The following is a 13,978-nucleotide window of genomic DNA, read 5'->3' on the forward strand; positions in this document are numbered from 1 at the left end:
AGGCTTCAAGTAAACATTGGTAATCTAATCTAATGTGGTACCTATTAATCACCAATTCCGAGGCAGTGTATAGAATTAGAAGTACATGATAATAATACCTAATAATAATACAAATTGCATAATACCAATTACATAACAAAATCAAACAGAATGAACATGTAAATACTCATATAACAAAAACGTTTTAAGATTTTTACAAAATAGAGCATTAGAATAGCCACAACAGAATAAGGCTGCCCTCCAATTTTTTCTTTGGATGTTTGTTTGTCTTATTCCAATTCTCATAGAAATTCAATACAGTGCACTCCGCTTAAGTGCAAGGGCCTGGGACCGAAGAAATACATGCAGTTAACAGGAGCGTGCGCTTAACCGTTGTGAGCCAAAGAAGCTTGACATCTGATAAACACATGAACAGTACTGTTTATTAAATGTACACACTATACAGTCTCTGTTATTTGGCTTTCTTGAAATAGTCAGTGATGGTCCTCTGCACACTACGGTGTCTTTGAGTTTCATAGACTAAGTCTTCCAGACGGTAAAATCGGTCATAGCACTGACATCCATTCTTCTCCAGATAGGCCCGAATGTTGCTGAGACTCTCCAGTGCTGTAGCAAAAGTGGCAGGAGGTGGTTGTATTAGGTCAGCTTGTGCCTCGCTGCTCATTTGATCGTCTTCTTCATCGTCAGCCGTTGCCCCCTGCATGTAGGCGCATAGCTGGACATCGGTGCTTTCGCCGGCTGTCTGTAGACTGCAATTGACAGCTACGTATCGATGGAACTGCTCTTTGGTCACACCGGCTGGGATGTAAGTAGCCTGTTGATCTGCCTCGCTGGCAATGGCTGCATCCGTTGGGTCCCTCCCCACATCCTTGACAAAGCGTGCCCGCTTGTAGCATTTGACAATGGTTGCCTGTGTGACCCGATTCCAGGCTTCTTTCTGCAGTTGTAGGGAATCCAACAGGGACAGATTACGAGCCAGTTCAGGGGCACACTTATTATCACCAGTCTGTCCGTCCATAAGGCCCATCAGATGACGTAGCAGAAGAGCACGATAATGTGTTTTAAAATTGACTATTATGCCCTGATCCAATGGTTGGATCAGAGAGGTAGTGTTTGGCGGCAGGAAGACCAGCTTAACGTGAGACAGCCTGACATGAGCAGTGTGTGCAGCACAATTGTCACAGAGCAGCAAAATGGGGCGCTTCTGTGCCCACATTCTGGTGTTTAATTCCTTTAGCCACTGCTTCCAAAGGTCCCCAGTCATCCATGAATTGGTGTTCACCTGGTATGACACAGGGAGCCCCTTCACGTTCTTGAAGCAACGGGGCTGTCTGCTCTTTCCGATGACCAGGGGTTCCAACTTCTCAGCTCCATCCATATTGCAGCATAGGAGGATGGTCAGTCGTTCCTTCGACGCTTTACTTCCCGTAGGTTTGGCCTGCTTGAATGCCAGTGTGCCATCAGGAATGGCTCGCCAGTAGAGGCCAGTTTCGTCCGCGTTGAAAATGTCACGAGGTGCATACTCGTTCAGGATGGAAGGAAGAACTGACACCACCCAATTTTCAGCCCCCGAGTCGTCAGCATCTTGCCTCTCACCGTACTGCTTTTTAAATGTAATGGTGTTCCTCCTTTTCCATCTTTCCAACCACCCGACAGTGGCTTTGAACTCAGTTAGCCCAAGACAGCCAGCTAGCTGGCCAGCTTTCTCCATAAGCAGCGGACCACTTACAGGTAACTGTCTGCTCCTGACTTGTGAAAACCACCGAAGGAGAGCCTCTTCAACCTCCTCAGCTTTTCCCGCCCGCTTACGTTTCCGTTGTGGGTTTCTATTGTTTCGCCAGTCTCCCAGAAGCTGGTCTTTCTGCTTCGAGATACGCGAAATTTGACTGGGGTTCACGCCATATTCTTGAGCAATAGATGCTTGACTCTCCTCGTTTTTTAATTTCTTAAGCACTTCTATTCTCTCACACAATGTTAAAGTCTTACTTTTGCGTCGATCCATGGCACACTGTAACTGCCTTTCCTTCAGACCCCTTGGTCACGTGGCAACAGAGCGGGAGAGTTAGCACGAGCATGCGCTGTGCTCAGTAAGGCTCTTTGCAAAATTTCAGCAGTTTGCAGGGAGCACTACCGCTTGGGGCCACCAGAGGGAGGCCGCCATGGAAGTCAGAAAAGGGTTTTTTTGCTTCCCTGCATTCGGGCAGCAGTTCCACAGGGTCGTGCAGAAAAGCTGAGTCTCTCCCCTCCAGGGGGGGGGAGGCCTGACTTTTCCTTTCCACGGTTCAGAGAGGTTTCTCCGGATTACTGTTGCTGGTTTCCACCAGCGACCGGGGCGCCAGGCTCAGAGGGACCTCCACAGGGCTGGTCCAGAAGGGCATCACCCACGCCATCGGAAAAAGCTGCGGAGGGCGCCAGTGGCGTTCCTGGGGGGCTGACACCCGGGGCGGATCGCCGATGCACCCCGCCCCCCCCCCCGCTGCAGCGCGACCCCCCCTGACACCCCCACCCCGCTGAACGAACCCCCCCCCCGGGGTGCGAGCTGCTGGAGGGGTGTCGTGCGCCGCTCAGCTTCCTTCGTTTCCATGCTCCCTCTGCCCCAGAACAGGAAGTAACCTTTTCCGGGGCAGAGGGAGCATAGAAACGAAGAAAGCTGACCGGTGCGCGGCACCCCCCCCCCCCTCCCGGCAGCGTGCACCCGGGGTGGACCGCCCCCACCCCTCCCCCTTGGTACGCCAGTGGAGGGCGCTCAGGGGCAGCAGAAAAAACGGCCCCGCACGGCAGGGGCGTAGCCAGACACCCAAGTTTGGGTGGGCCTGGACCCAAGGTGGGTGGGCAGCACTCCACCTTGTCCTACAAGTGATTTGGTTTCTCCCTCTCTCGCCTGCATGCCATATGGTCTTTCAAACATCCCCTCTCCCCCGTATACCTTTTAAATAGCAGATTTTCACCGGCAGCAAAAAGTTGTTGGGAGTTTTTGGCTAGTGGGGCTTGGGGTCCCTGCCAGCCACATTATAGGCGTGTTGCTACTTGGTGGGCCTGAACCTAAAGTGGGTGGGCCTGGGCCCACCCCAGCCCACCCTTGGCTATGCCACTGCTGCACAGAAGTCGCCGGGAAGGGGAGAGAAGGTCCTGAAAGCCAGCCTGCCCTGGGAGAGCCGTCCCTGGGCTCCCTGAGAGGGACCTAGCCGCCCCTTGCCTGCGTCCACCGGGGGACGCTCCACAGAAGCCTGAACCAGGGAAAGCCAACCCGCCTGCCCTCGGTGAGCCGGCCCCGGGCTCCCCGAGAGGTACCTAGCCCCCCCTTGCCTGTGTCCACCGGGGGCGCTCCCTGAAAGCCTGAATGAGGGCTAGGATCCGAGAATGTCCGGAAAGCGCAAATGAGGGCTAGGACCTGTTCTGGGAGGCTGGACTGAAAGCCTGGGATGCCCCCCTTCTGAGCGGGAGCCCTGACTTTTTCTTCCAATGGGGTGGAGAGGCGCGTGCATGCCTCTGTGTGTGTGTGTGTGTCTCTCTCTCTCTCTCTGTGTCTCTCTGTTCCAGGTGAGGGTGATTTTTTTTCTTCTCATCTCCTTTTCTTCTCTTCTGTCCACTGATCAATTTGGCACTTCAGACCTGAACGGGGTGCGCCCTTGTGGGCCGGCCAGTCTGGTGTTCAGGCAATGCGGTTTCTCCCTACCTCTTCGGGTCCTCTGGGAAGGGCTCCCTCCGACGGGAGCCCGCCATCTCAGGTGAGGCTGAGGCGTCCGGCAGTCTCTGCACAGGTGTCTGTGCTTGTGGTGGGGGCAGGTCTGTCCATCAGCCCCATCCTCTCGTGTGTCCCTCCTGGTGAACTGCATTCCTCTGGTTCCCAATGGCGTGTCTCTCTGTGGGTGAAGGTTCTGTCGGTTGAACCTTGTGTGCCACCTTCTCCTTCCAGCCAGCTGCACAGAGGCCCTCGCCTTCCGCCGGGGAGCGGAGGCAGGGCCCCGATGCCTCTGGTCTGGCTGCCCCCTCTCCTGGGGGGGGGGGGGCGCATCTGGTCCCGCGATGCCACCGTGGCTATCTGGTTGATCCTGCCAGCAGTAGCATATGGTTGTCTCAAAGATTAAGTCATGCACGTGTAAGTACGCACGGCTGGTACAGTGAAACTGCGAATGACTCATTAAATCAGTTATGGTTCCTTTGATTGCTACATCTGGTACAGTGAAACTGCGAATGGCTCATTAAATCATTTGCCCCTCTCCTTCGCTCTCTGTCAGGTGAGGGTGTTTTTTTTTTCTTCTCGTCTCCTTTTCCTCTATTCCGTCCACTGATCGATTTGGCACTTCAGACCTGAATGGGGAGCGCCCTTGTGGGCCGGCCAGTCTGGTGTTCAGGCAGTGCGGTTTCTCCCTACCTCTTTGGGTCCTCTTGGGAGGGTTCCCTCTGATGGGAGCCTGCTGTCTCAGGTGAGGCCGAGGCGTCCGGCAGTCTCTGCACAGGTGTCTGTGCTCATGGTGGGTGGGCCGTGAGTGAGGTCCGGGTTGAGGTCTGTCCTTCTGCCCCCCTCCTCTCACATGTCCCTCCCAATGAAATGCATTCCTCCGGCTCCCGATGGTGTGTCTCTCTGCGGGCGAAGGCTCTGTCAGATGAACCTTGCGCGCTGCCTTCTCCTTCCCGCCAGCTGCACAGAGGCCCTCGCCTTCCGCCGGGGAGCGGTGGTGAGGCCCCACCGCTGGGCCGGCTGCCCCTCTCCTGGGGGGGTTCATCTGTTCCCGCGCTGCTGCTGCGGCTACCTGGTTGATCCTGCCAGTAGCATATGCTTGTCTCAAAGATTAAGCCATGCACGTGTAAGTACGCACGGCCTGTACAGTGAAACTGCGAATGGCTCATTAAATCAGTTATGGTTCCTTTGATCGCTCCATCTGTTACTTGGTTAACTGTGGTAATTCTAGAGCTAATACATGCCAACGAGCGCTGACCTCCCACGATGTGTGCATTTATCAGACCAAAACCGATCCGGGGGCTCGCCCCCCCCCGGCCGCTTTGGTGACTCTAGCTAACCTCGGACCGATTGTGTAGGAATATGTGAAAGACAAGTGCTGCATGCATTAACTGTCAACAATTCTATGAGCTATGATGTCATTGGATATAGTGTAATGTCTTGTGGGTGTGTCTGAGTCACTCTAGTTGCTCTGTGAGTGAGTCAGTCTGTGTCAGCATAAGATGGTGTTAGCAATCTCTCTTCAAGCTGTATGATAACCAACTGACAGAATTTTGTAGTTTTACCATGTCTACTGCAAGTATGATGTAAATAGTTATCTGAAGAAACTGTAAGTAAACATCATTTTTGTTTGGAAGTTAAAGAAGAGAGAGTAATTGAATCTTTTATTCAAGAGTCTGTGTGAAAGAGAGAGAGAGAACAAAACAACGGGAGTTAACACTTCTAAAGCTCTGCTGCGTATGGGCTAAATCTGCTGAAGTAAAAGTCTATTTTTTCATTTCTCCCCATCAGATCGCACGTCCCCGTGATGGTGACAATCCATTCGGATATCTGCTCTATCAACTTTCGATGGTACTTTCCGTGCCTACCATGGTGACCACGGGCAACGGGGAATCAGGGTTTGATTCCGGAGAGGGAGCCTGAGAAACAGCTACCACATCCAAGGAAGGCAGCAGGTGCGCAAATTACCCACTCCCGACTTGGGGAGGTAGTGACGAAAAATAACAATACAGGACTCTTTCGAGGCCCTGTAACTGGAATGAGTACACTTTAAATCCTTTAACGAGGATCCATTGGAGGGCAAGTCTGGTGCCAGCAGCCGCGGTAATTCCAGTTGCTAGCCAGACAGCGAAGGAGGAGGAGGTGTGAGCAGGAGCTCTGTGTGTGGAGGTTGAAGGAGCTGGAGTAAGGCCTATAGCCCAGGAAGTGAGCTGTTTCTGGGCTTAGAGAGAACCAGAGGTCCGGGCCTTGACGTGATGGAGGCCCAGGAGAAGGAGAAAGTCGGGGCCACTCGGGGGGCTAAAGTTTGGCAGAAGCCCCAGCGTGGTCCTGGAGAGGCTGGAGCCTGGAAGAGGACAGCCTGCAGGCAAGAAGAAGGAGACCCCAGACCAGGGTTGCCAGGTGGAAAATTTTTTTCCCACCCAATCCCGCACAAGAAACAGCCCAAAACCCGCCCAAACACAAACCCCGCCCCTGACACCCCCACCCCCGCGTCATCACCCCCCGCCCCCGCCGTCATCAACCCCGCCCCCGCCGTCACCGGCCCCGCCTCCTCCGTCACCGGCCCCGCCTCCCACGTCATCGGCCCCGCCTCCCACGTCACTAACCCCGCCCCCCGCGGCCGAAAAAAAACCCGCCCTGAAGCCCAAAAACCAGACCAAAAAACCGCAACCCGCCGCGGGCAAAAATTACCCGCGGCGGCTCGCGGAAAACCGCCCAATTGGGCGGTAAAACCGCCCACCTGGCAACACTGCCCCAGACAGAAGTCAGATACTGCTGGAGGAAGGCAAGGGCCAGCGAGACCCTGGACAGGGAGGTTCCCATGGGGTAAGGCCTTGTCTAGGGACTGAGGTTTTGAACCAAGGACAAGGTGAAGAACTAGGGAGACCAGGGAGACAGGGTGAAGAAGCCCAGAATGCAGAGAGAATGGTTGGAAGCAGAAAAGACCAGAGAGAAAGACCTGAAGTGGAATGCTTGAAAAGTACAGCCCTGGGGGAGAAGAAGATAGAACTGAGTGGCCCAGTGCTGGAAGCGTTGTATGATGAGAGCAGCAGAGAGGAAGAGGGGGAGACGCTGGCAGACTGGGCTACAGACAGAGAGATAACAGCTGAAGAAGTGTTGCAAGACTTAAAGCAAACAAAAAAATTGGAGCAGGAGACAGAGCTGTTGTGTAAGAGAATAAAATTTGCTAAAGTGATGGTGACACTGGCAGACACAGAGCGCAAGGAGAGGCAGTTAAGAGAGATTGGACTGCTTGAGAAACAGATTCGTTAGAGAAAAGAGCACATTAAAGCTTTAATGAAATGGTACGCCAGTGGATGTGAAGCATCTGTTCACGCTTTCCAAAAATATTAGGACTAGGGGGCATGCGATTAAACTACAGTGTAGTAAATTTAAAACAAATCGGAGAAAATTTTTCTTCACCCAACGTGTAATTAAACTCTGGAATTCATTGCCGGAAAATGTGGTGAAGGCGGTTAGCTTAGCAGAGTTTAAAAAGGGGTTGGACGGTTTCCTAAAGGACAAGTCCATAAACCGCTACTAAACGGACTTGGAAAAATCCAAAATTCCAGGAATAACATGTATAGAATGTTTGTACGTTTGGGAAGCTTGCCAGGTGCCCTTGGCCTGGATTGGCCGCTGTCGTGGACAGGATACTGGGCTCGATGGACCCTTGGTCTTTTCCCAGTATGGCATTACTTATGTACTTATGTAACTATATGAAAACCAGGAGAGGTGGAGGTGTGGGAACCCCCAGAAAGCAGAGGGGGGTTTAAAAGTTATGCAACAGGCAGAGGATTCAGTACCCACCAGAAGAAATGTGGGGGAGAACAGCGCAGGAGGGATCCAGAATCCTTTATTGGGTGAAAAAGAACAATTAGTAGTGCTGAACAAGCAGCCAGTAGTGCTGAACAAGCACACAATCAGCTGACGGGAGGTGGAGACACGAGAGATGGAAGGAGCAGAATCGCCAGGAAACAAGCAGCTGCATTTTTTAAGTACTGGAGTGTACGGGAGAGTAGTGGTGATCCAAGATTGCGTCGACGCGTCATGCAAGGGGGTGGAGCCAAGCGGAGTGAGTGGGGAGCGGCGAGAGTGGTCAGAGGAGAGAGAAACAGATGAATTAACATGTGGGCAGAGGTCCAAGGAGGGTGAAGTAGCGAGAAAAGAGCTGGAATCCGAAATAGTGACGCCGGAGGGAGTGGCGCGGCGGATGACGTCACGAGTAGAGCGAGTGGAGCGGGGAGGCGGAATGATGACGACATCCGAGAGACTCACGCTCATAGCAGCACGGGCCAGCAGGGTGCAGAGGAGAGGTGGCAATGCAAGAGCGGTGACACTGGGTGCTGCAGGGAGGGAGCAGGAGCAGCTGACAAGAGCGCAGCAGACTGTGGAGGGAAATAGTTTTGAATATCGGGATGGAGGGGTGGGTGAGAGTTGATTGTTAGTCTCTGTAAGGTGTTTGATGTATCTCTTGGATTAGATGTTACTTTTTGTAAGTTGTTTAATGCAGCCTTTGGATTATGTACGTTTGTTTTGTAATCTACCTAGACTGAAGGATTGTGCGGAATATTAATTTTTTTGCTAAATTTCAGCTGAAATTTCATCTTAGGAACTTAAAAGTTATCTAGTAAGGTCCTGATATTCAGCCGGCTGCGATCAGTGTTTTGCTGACTGCTGCCAGCATTATACCCGGAAATCATGCCAGAGCTGGTTAATGCATAGCCAGTTAAAGGCCACTTTTACCAAGCTGCGGCAAAAGAGGGCCTGCGCTGGTGTTGTTGTGTGGTTTTTTACATGTGCCGAGGCCCCCTTTTACCGCAGTGGGTAAAAGGGAAGTCTTTCTTTTTTAAAGAAATGGCCGTGTGGCAAATGAAGCACTTGCCGTGTGGCCATTTCAGGGGGGAGCCCTTACCGCCACCCATTGAGGTGGCGGTAAGGGCTCCTGCACTAACCCAGCGGTAACCGGGAAGATTATCGCCAGGTACATGCCAGCGCTATAAAATAAATATATTTTTGTAGCACCGGATATAATGGCGCACTGGGTGTGAGAACTACCACCAGGTTCCTGTGGTAGCCTGGCGGTAGTTCTTTCTTAGCGAGTGGTAAGTTTGCGTTGAGCTTACCACCGCTTTGTAAAAGGGGCCCCAGAGTGTGATATTCAGCATCTAACTGGCCGTGGGTTACCACTTAAAGGGGTCCTTTTATCAAGCTGCACTAGAAAGTGGCCAGGCCTGCGATTAACGGTTCTAGCGTGGTGGCAAAATGCTGGAATTTGTCTTTGTTTCAGTAATGGTCATGCGCTAATTTCTCAACTGGCGCATGGCCATTCCTGCCTGAGTCCTCACCCCCCACCTGTTGAGTTGGTGGTAAGGGCTCATGCACTGATCCTGCAGTAATCGGGCAGTGTGTAGCTATTTCACTCTTTCCTCCTGTTTGTCTTTTCTTAACTCCTATTCCAGTGTTTCCTTTCCATTCTGTTTCTACTCTCTCTTCCTATTTTATTCACTTACTCCTCTTATCTGTCTCTAACATTAATCTTTCTATTTCTTCCCTCTTTTCTGCCTCCCTGTTATACTTTTATTTGCAATATGTTGAATCCCCAGTTCAGTGGTCAAGAAAAGCAAACAAAATGTTAGGAATTATTAGGAAAGGAATATAGAATAAACAGAAACTAAACAATATATTTCTATTGTTCCATGATGCAAGTATACCTTGAGTATTGTGTGCAATTTCAGTTGTTGCATCTCAGAAAAGATATAGTGGAACTAGAAAAAAACAGAGAATGGAGTTGGAGACCCGGGGGTGTCAGCTCAGGGGGGGTTGCTCCCTGCCAGCTCCCCCCCTCGGTGCATCGACACCCCCCCCCCCGACCAGCTCCCGCACCCTACCTTTAAAAAGAATATCGGAATCTGAGGCAAGGTGCAGCGCCTCGCGCCTGCCCTGCACGTAAAAGAAATGTGGACCATCGGGCCTTTCCTCGCTCTATCTGTTCCGCCCTTGCGGAAATAGGAAGTTGCGTCAGCGGAGGGCGGGACAGATAGAGCGAGGGAAGGCCCGACGGTCCACATTTCTTTTACGTGCAGGGCAGGCGCGAGGCGCTGCACCTTGCCTCAGATTCCGATATTCTTTTTAGAAGTAGGGTGCAGGAGCTGGTGGGGGGGGGGGGGGTGTCATCGTGCTGCACCCGGGCGGGGTGCAACAGCGAACCGCCCCGCCCCGGGTGACAGCTCCCCTCCCCGCTACGCCACTGCCAATTCGTAGCCACCCTCTGGACTGTTTATATCTTTCTATAGGTGCGGTCTCCAGAATTGCACACAGTACTCTCTAAATGGGACCTCACCAGAGACTTATACAAGGGCACTATCACCTCTTTTTTTTTCTGCTGGCCATCCTTCTTCTGGCTTTGACCGTCACCTTTTCTACCTGTTTCACCACCTTAAGATCATCAGATACAATCACCCCCGTCCCATTCTTCTTTCGTACACAGAAGCACTTTACCTCCTATATTGTAGTTTTTAGTTTCCTCAGGCTCTGAAGCTGTTCCAGGATCCTGTGTGGATGAAAGGTGGTCCTGGCTGCCCTGCTGAAAATACACAGCTAAGCTAAATTCCTCCATTACGCCTTAGTCCCAGAAATTGGTGTAGCAAGTTCACTGTCCCCACTATCCCAGTCACAATACAGAACTTCAGTGGCTGATGTCACTGTAGAGGCTCTTGGATTTCCCTTAATTAGATGTTCACTCCAGTGTATCCATACCTTTTTTCCAAACTTTTGCTGTGGCTAGTTGGTTAGGGCCTTTGGGTTGAAGGAGCTCTCCCCTCATATATAAGGCTAGGGAGGCTTTGAGCCAAAGACTGACTGGAACCAAGCACAGGCTCCCTCCAAAACAAGTCTTTTCCCCTTATTATATTACTAGCCAAAGGGAAACCTCCTTCTTCCTAGCAACTGGTGATATAATAGTAAAGTCAAAGTATAATGCTTTAGCAGAACCTCTAGAGTTTGTAGAACTCTAGACCAGTCAATAGTCAGTTGGTGGGGGTCAGCAGTTTTTAAAACCCTGAGTGCCAAGGGCATAAACCCTGATATTCAATATTGGGCAATGTCTGGGCACCACATGGTATGTGACTACAAAGTAGGCATGTATGTGGGAAGAATTTGGACACAGCGCAGGAGTAACAAAGTATGCGTGTAGGTAATAAAATACAAACCTAGGCATGTCATTCAGCTACATACGTTTACTACAGTTCAGGCTTACTATAGATGCCTATTTGACCGCCTGACCTTGCTGACCAATTACAAAATTACCCCCATAAGAACATAAGAACAGCCACAGTGGGTCAAACAAATGGTCCATCTAGCTCAGTATCCTGCTTCCAACAGTGGCCAATCCAGGTGACAAGTACCTGGCAGAATCCCAAAGAGTAGCAAGATTTCCAGAATCCCAAATAGTAGCAACATTCCATGCTACCAATCCCAGGGCAAGCAGTGGCTTCCACATGTCCATCTCAATAACAGACTATGGTGGACTTTTCCTCCAGGGACTTGTCCAACCCTTTTTTAAACCCAGATACGCTAACTGCTGTTACCACATCCTCCGGCAACGAGTTCCAGAGCTTAACTATTCGCCAAGTGAAAAAAATATTTCCTCCTATTTGTTTTAAAAGTGTTTCCATGTAACTTCATTGAGTATCCCACAAGTGCTACTGGATAGATAGGCCACTTATCTCCCATATCTTTACCACTATTGTGGAGAATTGCCAGAATGAACCTGGGCAATACCTCTCTCTGTCCCTAACTCCTCTCAGACTCCAGATAGTTATACAGAATGCTTTTTCTAGCACTGAGCAATTTTAACTTGAGTCCCTTCGTCTCAGATCAAGGAGATAACTATTACTTGGCATGAAATTTATATTACCGTGGAGTTCTCAGTAGACAGGCTTCTGCCAGTCGTGCTTAGTGTAGTAATGAATGAATTTCAGGTAGTTACTCCAGAGGAGGTAAGCAAAATTTTAGGTCACACTAATCCAACCTCCTGCCTGCTTGATCCTGCCTATCATGGCTGACAAACTATGCACATGGGCTATTTAATTGGGTCTCATGCATATTAATGCCTCCTTGCTCCTTTGAAATCAGCACATTTGTGCTCTACAATGAAGAAACCTATTCTTGCTACCCAGAATCTAGACAAATGACAATGTTCATTCAGTTTCAAATATCCCTGTTAGCAAAGCTTACAGAACAAGTCGTTTCTCCACAAGTTTAATGCAATTTAGTTTAATATCTGGAATATCCAATCTGCCATTATACTTATTAAACTACACAAAGTGAAGGTGCATTGCAAAAAAATATAATAAAACCAAATAACCCAATCAATCCCACCCGTTCTTCCCCTTAACCCCCTCCTTTTTCACACTCCCCCCCAACAAGCTTAAAGCCTCAACACATATCATAACCTGAAGAAAAGCGGAACTCAGGGGCCCTTTGTCAGGCGCTTCTGTGTCCATTCGACACTACAGATGGATTTACTTGGCTGTGCTAGTGTTTTGTACCAGGTTTCCCTGTTTGTTACCTTTGCTTGACAAGTTGTATTGTGACTCCTGAAGCAGATGGTTTTACTGTCGAAAAACGGACCATGTCGGGTCCAGTTACTGGTGCTTTGAATAAAGGAATCTGACTTCATCAAGCTGGCTGGTTGTGTTTCATGGCATCCTCTACTCTTGCTTTGGACTTTGGACTACATGTAGAGGTTTCTACCTGTTTGTATTTTTGGCTTTTAAGCTGGCAGGTATGACTACCACTTCCATTACCATTTTAAAATAAGCAAAGGAAAGAAAAGGATACATTGGATGGATTATATCTGCAATTTGCATAGTGTTTTCTGTGCTGGTGACACGAACATTAAAGACCGAACATGTAACTCCTCGTTCAGGTATGCCACACCTTACTTTACGCAAAAGCATTAATTTCTTTTCCCCAACTTCTCCCCGCTTTCACTCAGTCCATGCACTTTTTCCTCCAGGGATAGGTTTTTTTTGCGGGGAAGGGGGAGGGGAGGGGATTTCCCCTCAAGGGCTAGATGTATCATTTTATGATTTTGCTAGCTATACTCCAACCCAAGGGTACTCCAACTAACTTTACTTAAAGCTGGTGCAAAATAGAGATTACTCTGAGGTAGTCTTCAAAGGTGCCACAGGTGGGCCATCCCCAACAGTGAGATTTACCAACTAAAAGAGTGGAATTGAAGGCTGAAGAATGAGATTTTTTTTTTTTTGCAGATGTGTCTGGGTTATAAATCTAGAAAGATTTAAGTGTCATATTGCTTGCAAATGAAATAAAGCAGCATAAAATGATACTTGCTTTTCTTTAGGGTCTTTGAACGGATATATATACAGCGAGGAGGCAATATGAGACAATTTTCTTTTTTTTAATTTTATTTTATATCCAATCTAAGCAGTTTCTCAACAAGAAATATCTTGTGGTAGCATAGACTGTATCAAGAAGAGACAGTGAGGAAAACAAATTATAAATAACAATAACATGAAGCCAACAGGCTATGCTCAGGATTGGTTTTATCCACAATTGAAGTAAAAAGTAACTAAATAAAGAAGGGGTATAGAAAACTGCAGAGCTAGGGTATTCGTTTAAAAATCAGCTCATATAAAGTCAGAGGACTGAAATATGGAACTTATAGAAACCAGTAGATCTGCAAGTCAGAGGAAAGGAAGCCTTTTCTCTCTCTCTCTTTTTTTCTTTTCTTTTCTTAAATATAGGATGTAGTGGTCAAGAAATCTATTAAGAAGGGGGGGCATACAGGGAGAGCAGTTTAGAATTTATCAAACAATCCAAAACACAAATTTGAAAATATAACAACTCAAAATAGCTTAGCTTTAGCTTTGCATTGCTTTTCAAAAGTTCCAAGTCAGGAAGCAGCCCCTCCCCTAAAGACAGACTGACTAATCACCAGGTACAATGGAGCCAAAGTCAGGGCCCTGTTTACTAAGGTGAGTTACAGGCTCATTTTTGAAAGACAAGGACGCCGTCGCCCATCTTTCGACATAAAACGGAAGATGGACGTCCTTCTCACAGCTATGTCCAAATCGGTATAATCGAAACCCGATTTTGGACGTCTCCAACTGCAGTCCGTTGCAAGGACATCCAAATTTCAAGGGGGCATGTCGGAGGCGTAGCGAAGGCGGGACTGCGGCGTGCCTAACACTTGGACGTCTTTGACCCATAATTGAAAAAAGCAAGGACATCCCTGATGAACACTTGGACGTTTTCACCTGGAAGTGT

The sequence above is a fragment of the Microcaecilia unicolor genome, chromosome 14 (assembly GCF_901765095.1).
Source record: "Microcaecilia unicolor chromosome 14, aMicUni1.1, whole genome shotgun sequence".
Classification (NCBI taxonomy): domain Eukaryota; kingdom Metazoa; phylum Chordata; class Amphibia; order Gymnophiona; family Siphonopidae; genus Microcaecilia; species Microcaecilia unicolor.